At 36.1% G+C, this 12,757-nt stretch overlaps 1 protein-coding gene across 2 annotated transcripts in view; it reads left to right on the top strand.

Annotated features, from left to right (window-relative positions):
• The window catches only part of LOC410317 (small conductance calcium-activated potassium channel protein), a 228,054-nt gene that overhangs the window by 51,122 nt on the left and 164,175 nt on the right, over nt 1-12,757 (top strand). The window lies entirely within an intron of this gene.

The following is a 12,757-nucleotide window of genomic DNA, read 5'->3' as shown; positions in this document are numbered from 1 at the left end:
TTCTCGGCCAAGTTATCGGCGCAACCCGAAGGAAGGAAGGAAGGATCGATGAACCTTCGCGAGGGCGCAATTTACGACGCAATCCGCTTTGGCCGGGTTCCCACCCGATGTCGCGAAGGGGTGGGAAGCACAGGTGACTGCCAGCCTTCCCTCCCGCTCCCTATATCGCTTAATTAAGTTAATGGACACTTATTACCGGGGGTTGTCCTGCCAACGGATGCTCCTCTCCACGTCCATCGATCCGTCCTCGCCCGTTTCCGCTTCCGCTTTTTGAAATTCCTCTACCCTTAAGAAGGAAGGAATATTAATTCGAATTAGGAGAAATCTTGGCAGCTTTGATTTTCTTGCTCGATTAATCGATCGAGAGAGAAAGAGTGGCGCGTTTTGCACAATTGCAAGTTTATTCTCTGGCGGAGGAATATTAATTCGAATTAGGAGAAATCTTGGCAGCTTCGATTTTCTTGCTCGATTAATTGATTGAGAGAGAAAGGATGGCGCGTTTTGCACAATTGCAAGTTTATTCTCTGGCGGGATATTTGCTCTTTCGAGGTTGAAAAACTCTGTGAATGAAAAGTGGTTTTTTTCTTCGATGAAAATAATCAGATAATCAGAAGTAAATTATATATAGAATTTTTCGGTTTTCGAGTGGATGAAATTTTTTAATTAATAAGATATTGAGATTGGAGAGGATGAGTGAGTGAGGACAAGTTGTGTAATCTGTATCTCGATTATCAGCTCTGAAATTAATATTTTCGTGCTTGTTATTGGAACAAAAATATCGAAACTCGAATAAATTAATTAATTAGGAAAAAATGAAAGAGAAATTCGCAGCGATTGTGGTCATTGATTTGTGGTATTAGAGCGTATTAATCTGGTTCCTCGCGCTCTCGATACAGATGCTCGTTAATCAAAGCGAATTCCACCAATCCGTGAGCGCCCATTAACTCGAAATTCCACCTGGTTATCGTAGAAAAATTGCGATCCAAGCACGTTCCATCCGTGATTTACGAATCCATGCAACTGTCGCATTATTGTTTCCCCTTCTAATCATTTCGATTCGAACTCTATCATTTTACCAAATTGCAGTAGAATTCTGGTAGAAGAGAAAGTCTAAATATTTATTCAAACTTTGTGTTTCCACGAAATAAAATACTCGTTCAAAAATTCGTGTCGATTTTCCACACGAATCCACGATCACGAAGCTCGAAAAAAATAAAAAAAAGAAAAGACAGGGAACATCTTTGATAGAGGCGTGAATATAGAACTTACAATTCCAGCAAATGGAATGTTTCATTAAAACATTCGTGACCTCGTCACCAGTTCCTTTTTTGCGTTTAGAATATGTTTCTCTTTTTACGCAGACGAACTTCAGCCTTCGATATTGCCTTTATTTTATACCACTTTCGATTTTTCATCAATTAAAATTTAATCTCATAAGGAGATACAAAATGTTTCGATTGAATTTTAATCCCAGTTGTCTTCCATCCATTTCTAAAGGAAATATAAAATTTTTTAATTCGTTCCAGTATCTTTCCAATTTTCAATTTCGCAAAATACAAAAAAATTGCTTTCAAATTCAAATTTTACTCCAATATTTTTCACTCTCAAGAATACTTATTCTTCACTTCCATAATTTCTCAGTCATATTTCGATATGTTTGTTTACGAGTTGAAACGAAATAAAAACAATCGTTACAAATTAATTTCTTCCACTACCAACGTCTGTGGAACACACAAGCTTCTCTATTCCCTTATTCGCCACGCGGAAAGGTTATCGTTACGAAACATTCGTCGTTGTTCGCCCATCGCCAACGAACTTTCTCGTTCGAACGGTCTCGAATATCCATTCGACGTGCCTCCATTGCCTGCGTGATGAGACAGACGCGTATCCACGATCGTCGTCGTGCAATATTACGTAAGTCAGAAACGTAAGAGTGGTATATCGATCGCGCTATTAGACCCGCGTAAACGTGTTTCGTCCACGACATTTCCTCGACGTTGGAAGAAAGGAGATGGTTGGACGAGACTGTTATCGCTGGAAATATGATTTGAATGAACCGATGATTACACGGAACGCGATATTAGGTGTGCGAGAGATTTCCATTTTCCAGGATGTTGTTGTCACGATCTCTGGAGAGAGAGAGAGTTTTGACGTGCGAAAATATTTGCTCGTCATATTATTCTTATTAAAACGTTTGTCTTCGGTTGAGAGACGGGTGCAAGGATTTAGAAAAATATTGAAAATTACGCAGCGAGAGCGTGCGATGTTGGTTTGGTGATTGATATCTGATCGTGCGTGTGTGAATATGTGATTCTGGTATATTTTCGTGTATTTTAATCTGTACATATACATTGGAGAAGAGTGTTGTCTCAAGGAAATTTTGGACAATTTATACGTGCGGTGAATATGGTTATTTATGTTACAAAAGCAATAGAAGTTAAAATATACGATACGTTTGATAGTAGTTGGACTATCAGAACCGTTGTGCGCGTTGTACAATTTTTCGGAAAACATTCGAAAACATTCTGTTTTATCACCGAAATTCCATAGTCGCATTCAACTTTCCGATCTCGTAAATCGAATTTATTCCCAAACTACTTGTACTACTATCGAAACTTTTGTATTTATACATAAATTTATTCTTGCCATGTTTCGTTTCTTGTATAAATTAATCTATGAACTTCTAACGTATAGGTGAGTGCGAGTTAATTATAACTTCGTGATTATACGTTCGTTTTTGAATTGGACGTAATATAAATATAAAGGGTGAAAGGGGAATAGGACACGGAAGAAATAAACCCTCGTACTTTATTTTGTGCTTCGTTTTATATTATATTTTTTAGGTCACCGTTTCTGGATCGTTGACCAAAACTCCACGAGAAGAGATAAATAGATTGTAAACAGTCAGTTCCATCCTTCTTGGATCTTAATCCTGACGGAATACATCCTAAATCATCCTAAATTCTAAATCCAAACCAACACTTTTGAAGAATCGTTGCAAAAACAGATGAAGTTAAAATCAATTCAACTATCCTTTAAACTATTCAATCGCCAAATATCATTGTATTCAGATATACCTTAAATTTCTAATCCCTTAACAGAGAATAACAAATATTATACTCGCTCAAAGCAAATCAAATTTTCAAGGGTGCTAGGGTAAAGGGTTGAAACGGAATTCGAAACGTCGAACTGAATCATTTATCAGGCGATCTTTCACGAAATTTTATTGGCAAGGCGAGTGGAGTGGATTTCCAAGCAACAACGAGCTTGGATCGAGCTTTAATTAGAACCGTTCTAATTAATCCGCGGTGATCTCCTCGAGGAACGATCGATAAATCATAACAACCAAATATTCCGGAAACGCGGCTCGTCGCCATATTGTCGGCTCGTTAAGGCCTCGCTCTGTCGACGCGTCATCAAACGTGTAAACACAACGGGAAACTACCGCAAATTGGCGAGTAACAACCTCCTAGCGAAAGCTTGGAGGGCGAGAAATGGGCTCGTTTCCGATTCTGAGAATCCGCGTATCGTTAATGGAATATTTCCATTATATGTAAGAAATGGTGTAAGAAACGGAGGATAATATCTTTTCGAATTCGAGAATTAAAAATCTTTCCTTCAACTTCGTTAAGGAGTTAATTCGTGTTCGATTGCAGTGATTGGTCAACTCGATGAAATTGATGGAGGAGCATTCTCCAATCGTTGGAGGAAGTGAAAAGAAGAGGGATTTTCTCGTTGGAGATAGTCACTATCGTTGACTTGTTAAGATGGATTAAGTAATTATGATTGATTTTTTTGGAGAATGAATAAATCGTGTTTCCTTTCTTTGCTTTGGTAAAACTAATCAAGAAACAATATTGATTGAATTATAATATTATATTACATATAAAACTTTTAACTTTTAGTTCGTTAATGTTATCAATTGATAAATAGTTTCCAAAAAGAACGAATAATTTATCGTCGTAGCAACTTTCTTCCGACGAATAAATTTTCAAATCATCAAACGAAAGTACAATAGCCACGTATTTCGCCAATGCTTTACAGATAAATTCGTTTAAAAATTGCAAACACGCGTACACCAAATTTAATCGTAGATTTAAATTCAAAACAGATCGCATAATTCGAAAGAATTTCTCGCGAGAATTTCCTTAGGAAAATCGATCGCGGGTAAATCTGGTAGGCAGATTTCTCGAGATTTTTCCAGCATCCCCCTCCCCCTTTGTCGTCTCTCCGTTGACATTTCAACGAGTATATCCGTGCAGAACGGCGTTGCACGCAGTTAGGGTTAGCTCGATTCGATTTCGTTTCGGAAGCGTTTCGCGGTAATCGAGTTTCGAGTGAACGTAGATAGATTGCACCGGTTATATAGTTGCGCGGCCTTGCGTACACTTCGGATCGAATCTGAATAAAGCATGTGTCCATCATTTATTTTTTTTTTTTTATTCCCTCTTTTTCCGCCGGTACGTTTATAGCCACGTGGTGGTTGATCCATCGAAGGATATCGATTCACGCCGCGACCCCGCGATCCAATTTTTCATTGCTCGTGCTCTGTCGTGTTCCTTCGATCGATTTAATCGGGCTACAAGATAGATGCGTGAATTTGAATACATCGAACTCTGAGTATCGATTTAAAAGAAAATGAACGAACAAGATGAAATCTTTTTAATTAATCAATAATATTTAACGTTCGTTTCTTCGAGAGATAAAGAAAAAATCGATTCAAAATTGAGAATTAAAAATGTACAAATTCTATTTCTTTTCAATTCCAAGGTAACTGAATTATCGAACTCGAAATGGAAAACAATATATATGAACAAGAGTAGGAGAAATGGAAAATACGAGTGTTGAGCGAGGAATTTGATTCGATATTCGACGAACAAGCGAGAAACGCGACGATTCTATCTCTAATCGGTGGAAATGTCGTTTCAGATTCGCGAGGAAGAGGGTCGAAAGCGAGAGGCACGAAACAGTGTGCGCTCACGAAACACACGTTATCGACGATGAAATTCCACCGTCTTACATCCGAGACTGCTAGACACGATCGTATCCCATCGTTATCCACCCTCCTCTGTTTCCAACCGGCAACCCTTCGTCGCGCCCTCGTCTCAACCCTCCTTCATTGGCAACCGTATGAAAGGATTTACTTCCGAGACGTTGAGATTTTCTCGTCTTGAGGAGCACGGATTTCCCCCGTTTCTCGGATCACCTTTTTGACAAGTCTGACAAGGGTGTACCGGAAATACTGATAAACTCGATGGAATTAAGTTTCTTCCCTTGGAAAAATATCGAGTGAGATGATTCGTCGGTGGAATATTCTTTTGAAAATCCCACGGAGATCCTTCTTTGTCGCAAGTTACGAACGATCATTGAATATAATTCACTTAGGATAAGTTGTATCTGCTCGTGAACACATTTTTTTACATTTTCGTCTTTTTTTAAAGGAAAGAAGATTTAACTTTCACGACTCTGTGTTTTCAATCAAACATTGAAAATATCATTCGTTTCGATTTTTCATCGACGAGTTTTCTATAATATATATACACAGAGGAAGAGAAAGGGATTTATATTTTTCTCACCAATATTCACAAATATTGAGCGACACGTTCAAAGAAGACATCATTAAGTGTATCTTTGTCATCTTGTAGGATGGCGTTAGTAAAACAATTTTTCTTCTCTATCGTTTCATCGAAATTAATTATAATCCGTGGAGCGAGGTTAATCGAATCTCATTGTCTTCTGAAATCGAAATTCGACGGTAATAAGTCGATCGCCACGGGTATAATTTATCTGTATATCAATCTTGTCGCGACAGGTGCACGAGCATCGTCTACGTTAATAGCGATCTTCATCATGGTTCACGAAGTTTCTTGGAAGTTTACACAAGTTTACACAAGTAAGTCCTGTTTAATGCACAACCTTTCGAACACCAAACTCGCTTCGATTTCTCACCCTTAACTAAATAGGGATGCCAAGAGTTGTAGACTTGACGCCGAGTTATCGAACCTTTATCTTCATCGAGGATGCAACACGTTTGAGCGGTGTCAATGGTACCTAATTAGAGCAACGAGCGGCAACGAGCTGAAACTCGGTGAAAAGTGCTCATTAACTGCGCACGCGGCTTTTTCTTTTTTTCCTTTTTTCCCTTTTTTTTAACAACCTACACCGATGACAGAATTTTTGCGAATCAGGGTCAAGAAATTTTTTATTTCTTTTTTTTTTTTTTCCATTCAGAGAATCCACCAGGTATTTCTTATCGATTTCAAAGTTCAAGTTTTAAAATTTCCTCGACGTTTTCTTGTTGCGTTTAATTAATTAGAAATATTATTGAATTATTAATTGAAACAATTCAACAAATTTTCGAATATTTTCAATTTCAAATGCTGCAATTTCTACAATTTCTCTCGATGATTCCATAAATATTACAATAAAAACGTTTTACAAATAATTTAATAATCGATGAAACGATTCTCCAAGCTTAATCGGAATAATAGCATCGATCAAGGATGAACATAAGAACGTGCGAGATTTTGAAGAGTTGGGTAAGCGAGTGTCGATAAATCAACAGCAAAGAAGTAAATCGCGAATCAACGTCTCTCGAAGATGCTCGAAAACCTCGAAGGCCGTCCTTTCTAATTAATAGACGAGGCGGGCGAACGAGACGGCTTCAAACACGACATCCAAGTGCGCCGCTGCCGCCTGTCCTTCGCGTTTACATGTCCCAATTCCATAATGCCTCGGAGAAGGACCATCCAAGAATACTTCTGGGCTTCAAGGCGAATTAAATCGACCCGTTTCAGCGATTAATTTCTCACTTCTCTGGCTCATCGGTCGCGGAACACACGCTTCGGCACATCGGTCTGCGGAGGGGGTTTGATGGAACTAAATGCTATGGATATAAATGATGATGGACGGGTCAGATGGTGGAATTGATGAAGAAGAAGGAGATTTTCGCTTACTTGAATAATATTTTATTATTATAATAATATTTCATATATTTTTTTCAAATTTTAGATTTCCTTTTCTCCTCGTGTTAGATGAAAGTAATAATAAGAAAGGAAGGAAAAATAGTGGATTTAATGTATGCAAACAGGATGCAAAATTTCGAAATTTGACAGTCGATCTTTAAATGTTAAATGTTATTCGATACAAGCTCCCATTGTTCGTCGCTCAACATCCTTTAACGACGAAAGCAATATCGAACCCTACCCTTTTCTCCCAGAGAGACCTTTGACCTTCCACCATCCAAATTCATTCCATTCGAAATGTAAAGGACCGAATCTCTTCCGCTCGAAGAGAATATTCTGTGAATCAAATGGATAATAACGATTATCTCTTTTTCTCAAAAGAAGAAGCAACGATGCATTGGCCACGCGTTGCCAAAATGTATAATACTGTACGTGTATTTTTATCTTTTAAATTACCATACGATGATCGTTTCTCAGCTTCGACGATGTTTACGTATTTATCAAACTAAAACTCATTCATCGAAATCCTCTTCAAAGAAATGGAATTAATAATATATACACTCGCGTAAATATACGGAAACCTATTTTCGCTCGACCGTGTCGAGGGTAAACACGAGAGATCGACACGGTTTCGACGTTGTTCCTAATGCGTACGGCTTCGTATTTGTGTATAATATTATAAACAGAGGAACTGTCTCCACGGGACTGCTACCAGTTCTGTGTATTCCGGGATAAAAGGCGAACAAGATCGCAAACGCGAATGCGGGGCTTCTTCTATTCTTTCTCGCGGACCGATAACGCGGAGGTAAGAAAAGGATGTAAAGTATGTTTCGATGGAGGAGAACGCGCCTTTCTCTCTTTCCGCTTTTTCTCCGCTTTTCACGGAAAGCGGAGAATTTCGAAGGAATTTTTTTTTTTTAGGGAATGTAGGATTTGAATATCAGCACGGTTTCGATATTTATGGAATTTATGGGTAAAAAGGAAAATTTTTGAGTCTACGATAAGGTTGGTTGGAGAGTTTTAAGAAGTTTAATTGGTATGGGACGATTTTTTCCTTCTCTATGCAGTAGTTGTACATTTCTAAGTCTAAAGAAACGTAGAAAAAGAAAAATAAGTGAGGTGAATTTAGTTATAGGGTTAATGGTTGTCGAGAATGTAGGATTTGAATATTGGCACGGTTTCGATATTTACGGATAAAAGGGGAAATTTTTGAGTCTATGATAGAATTGGTTGGGGAGTTTTAAGAAGTTTAATTGGTATGGGACGATTTTCTTCGATTTTTTTCTTCTCTATGCAGTAGTTGTACATTTCTAAAGAAACGTAGAAAAAAAAAAATAAGTGAGGTGAATTTAGTTATATCATAGGTTAATAGTTGTCAAGAATGTAGGATTTGAATATCGGCACGGTTTCGATATTTATGAAATTTATGGATAAAAAGGGAAATTTTTGAGTCTATGATAAGCTTGGTTGGGGAGTTTTAAGAAGTTTAATTGGTATGGGACGATTTTCTTCGATTTTTTTCTTCTCTGCAGTAGTTGTATATTTCTAAGTCTAAAGAAGTAGAAAAGGAAAATAAGTGAATTTAGTTATATCGTAGATTAATGGTTAATTACTCGAAAAGAAAATATATTTAATTTATTTGTTTGATCTAACAAAAAGTGATTATTGATATTATTGATTCTCGAATAAGAGAGAAATAATTTAGAATTTTTCAAAAATTCATTTATCCAGTATTAAATTTTCTAAATTTTATATATACGTTGAAAAATTTGTTGCTTAATAACGTATTTCTAATGCATGTAAATGTATGTAAATAATATCTGTTACGAATTATTTATTCCATTTTTTCTCACACATTAATAAATATTTAAGAGTATTTTTCGAGGGACAAAAAGTCGGTGTCTAAGAAAAGATTAATCGTTATTCAAAAAGAAACTCAAGCCACGGGTTAATTTATGCAAAATTCTTTTCGACGCGATGAAATTAGTTCTCCAACAGAATCTCGAATTTGTACAGAATTTTTACCAATTAACGAGCAATAATTGTACGATATTCTATTGAATTTTGGTCGAAACGAAATTCCAATTAACAAGTGAAACAAATAACGACATAAGTGAAAAAAAACCTCGTTACAAAGTTTCTATCTTCGTCGAGATAATATACCTCAAATGGAGAATGGATTTCATGGATTTCTTCCGGAGGGAGGAAGAAATTCGCGCAGTTTTACTATCGTTCAAAATCACTTTACATCCCCCATAGTTGTGAAGGGATTCGAATTTTATAGAAGAAGCCTCAAGTCGTTGTTCGTGTATTCAAGGGCTCGTTGTGGAGTTCGTGTTTGGTTGTGTAGATATTTATGAGTTAGACATCTCGCGAGTATCATATCGTTTGATTGGTCGGTCTTTCGTTTCCATTGCTGCAGGAAGGCATGGATATTGGCTGTATAAAATGCATACATCGAGGATTAACTTTAACCCCTTGCGGCGAGTTTTGCTAGAAAGAAAAAAAAAAAAAAAAAAAAAGGGCGGGGAGGACGCGTGAGAGTTCGATTTTATTTGCACATGCAGTATCTGTTTTTTTTTCTGTTGCGCGTTTGTTGGGGATTTGATTTGATTATTGTGGAAACACCGTGGATATACCGTTGCAAAGAAAGAATATCGATTGAAAAATAAAAAAATTCCTTTTTCAAAAGTTGAATTCAATCCTTTAGAATGAATTCGAGAAATTTGTATATTTTTGAAATATGTCTCTCGTGAAGATGTAAATTTTATTTATCGAAGAAATAATTCAATTTGTTTAATTTTTAATTTTTAATTTCAATCTTTTTCAACTTATTTACTTAGATCCAAGTTAGTAAATTATTCTTCCCGTAAGTTGCAGAAAAATAAACTCTATAAAAATAAAAATGGAAATTATTCTGCAATCATGTCGCCCTCGAAAAGAAAAAGGTACGTGTTTTTTCATACACGTTTTTTTTCTCTCGCTGTAGAAGCACATTCTCCCGTGTTTTCCTAATTATTTTCGTGTTCGTGTGTTGTTCGGTACTTGCCTAAATTCGTGGATTTCGTGGAGGCAATTTCGCACCATCCACTTTCCTTCCCTTTCGTCTTTTATTACCCACCGCGTCTCCATTAAATTTTAATTTATTATCCGCGAGGGAGGAGGAGAAGGGCTGTATCCGTATTTTAAAGCTGTCAAGGGTGAAGGGATTTCGCGTTCATTTGGAAGGATTGAAGACGTTTACTCGTCCATACTCGTCGCGCACTCTTTCATCCACTAGGAAAATAACTTTCTTCGAGGATGAAATGGAAATGCGTCGGAAGAGGTGCTTACGAACTTACCACGCATTTGCCGTTGCATCGTGTAAGTGCAAATACAACGAGAGTTTTTTTTTTACGTATTTTTTTTTTTTTTTTTTTGCTAAAAGCTTGTTCTTTAAGCTGCTCTCTTTCCATATGTATATATATATAGATATACGAAGGTATATTCTAATATTTGTTGTGAGTAAAATTTGATGATAAAAATACGCGCGTTAAATTTAAAATAAATCATTCTTACAAAACTTTCAATTCGTTTTTCTTCTTTAATTTTTTAACGCTGGAATTATTTTTCTAGAATTGTATTAATTTTCATTTATCAAAATACACTTTAGCGTTCTCACAAAATTGTATAGAAAGAATACTAAATTTCATCCCCGTCGAAAAGATTCCTTCGTTCGTTATATAAATTTTCATTAAAAATTAATTGAATTTCTCCGCAAAATATTTGTTCACTAAATAAATACTAGGAATATTTTTCAGCATAAATGCGACGATTGTTTAAGCTCGTGGAAAGCTATAGAACGAGCGAAAAGTTCGAAGGTTCAGAGATTCATGACATTTTGGCACGAAAGGCCGGAAACCTGTTTAATTATTGGATCTATCTAGATCGGCTATCTAGATCTATATAAAATCCATGCACGGAAGATGGAAACGTTTATTCATGCTTGCTCGAGGTTTTTGGCGACGCTATCGGCCAAGATTCGAAACGGTCTTACGTTTTCAACGTGCCCCGTTAAACACAGAAAATATATAGAAGCGATTTTCGAGATAAGCTGTCCAAATTTCAACGCGATTAATAGCGTAAAGTGAGAATTGATATCGATATAGGGGAGTATAAATAGAGAAAGCGTTTAATTTATATTTTTGTACAAAAGAAATTTTTTACATTTTCAACAGAATATCCCATTAGAATGGAAATTAATATTATTGTGAGTTACGTGAGAATAAAAGTCATTAAAATATTGGAATACTGTGCAAAGGAAAAGAAAAATAACTTGAAGATTCTTAAATGGAATGAATGAAGTTTGTTCAAAGTACAAATTACGTAGATTTTTTTTATGAAAACAATATTTTTCTTCGATGGAAGGAGTCGAGAAGTCGTTTTGCAATAGATTAAACGATGGAATTGATATACATCCATGGAATTAAAAAAATTTTATCAGCATCTGGAATATAGTTCAAGTTTGTTTCACGAAATTAAATAACAACACTTTGAAACAACTTTCATAATTGAATAATTTTTACAATCAATTAAATGATTATTTAATTTACACGTGTATTTCTCACTTTCATTTTCACTTTCTCGATTTTTACAAGAATAATCATTTCACGCCATATCCCCTTGTATCTGATATTAAAATTAATTCAAGGGCAGATTAAACGCGGCTCAAGTGTGATGTTACACCTAGTTAGCATCCAAGTATTTTTCTCGATGAAAAATATAATTCTCGTTAATATTTCTTGAAAATGCGAAAATGCGAAGGGAATCGGTCAATTTCATTTTTCTTCAAATCTATCACGTTCGAATTTGCGCGCGGTCGGCAATCGACATCTGTACAAATTGCGGTTGCATCTCTGCGGCCATTGCGAAATAGCTCGCAGTTTTTTCAGAGACTGATGGACGAAAAGGAAAAAAAAAAAAAAGAGAAAAGAACCCAGACTATTTCTGGTTCCATCCATTATTCCTCATTTACGTTCTCCGAATTGAAGGGAAACCCGAATTTCATTTCCATGATTCGATCCCGCAGCCCATGCTGCATGTTGATGAAATTTTAACTCTTCTTTTCTTCTCTCGAAAACGCTCTTTTAATACGCCCGTAGAATTTTCAATTTCGGTTCCGCAAGAACAATAGGATATAATCTGGTTTCTTATTATTTATGCTACGTTTCGAAATTAAAATTTTTTTGAAAATTTTTAATAACGAAATTTGACGAAGAAGGAAGAAAAAAGAACACAACGAGAGACAACGTGGAGAATTTTAATAATATAGAGCTGGCTGAAAACAAGGATTGTAGGATTCTATCGAGAGAATTTTAATGAATAAAATTTTGAACGGAAAAATATATACGATTCGAGAATAAAACTCTTATCGTTATTGTCACTTAAAATCTTTTATTCAATTTAATTAATTCTAAAATTTGAAAATTTTAATTCGAGGGAATTAAGACGCGACAACGGTGAAAATCTTTTCAAACAGGGGGATTAAAAAAATTTTCAATTTTGCGTCGAATGAAAGAATAACTGGATATTCGGATTATTAACATAAAACTTAAATAACATGAGGTTTTTATTCACGCTTGTAATTCCGTTACAGTTACCAGAGTTTAAACCGTCGTGTTTAACGAGAAATCGAGTAAGCCCGGACTTGTGAGTTTTAACGTTTTCGAGGAGGAACTGCATTGAGAACGTGAGTGACAACGCGGATAAATCTCTGCGCGAGCGAGTGAACGAGGGAGCGAAAATGACGAATT

Source organism: Apis mellifera, linkage group LG11 (genome assembly GCF_003254395.2).
Source record: "Apis mellifera strain DH4 linkage group LG11, Amel_HAv3.1, whole genome shotgun sequence".
Taxonomy (NCBI): Eukaryota; Metazoa; Arthropoda; class Insecta; order Hymenoptera; family Apidae; genus Apis; species Apis mellifera.
This window is presented reverse-complemented; position numbering and strand designations above follow the sequence as displayed.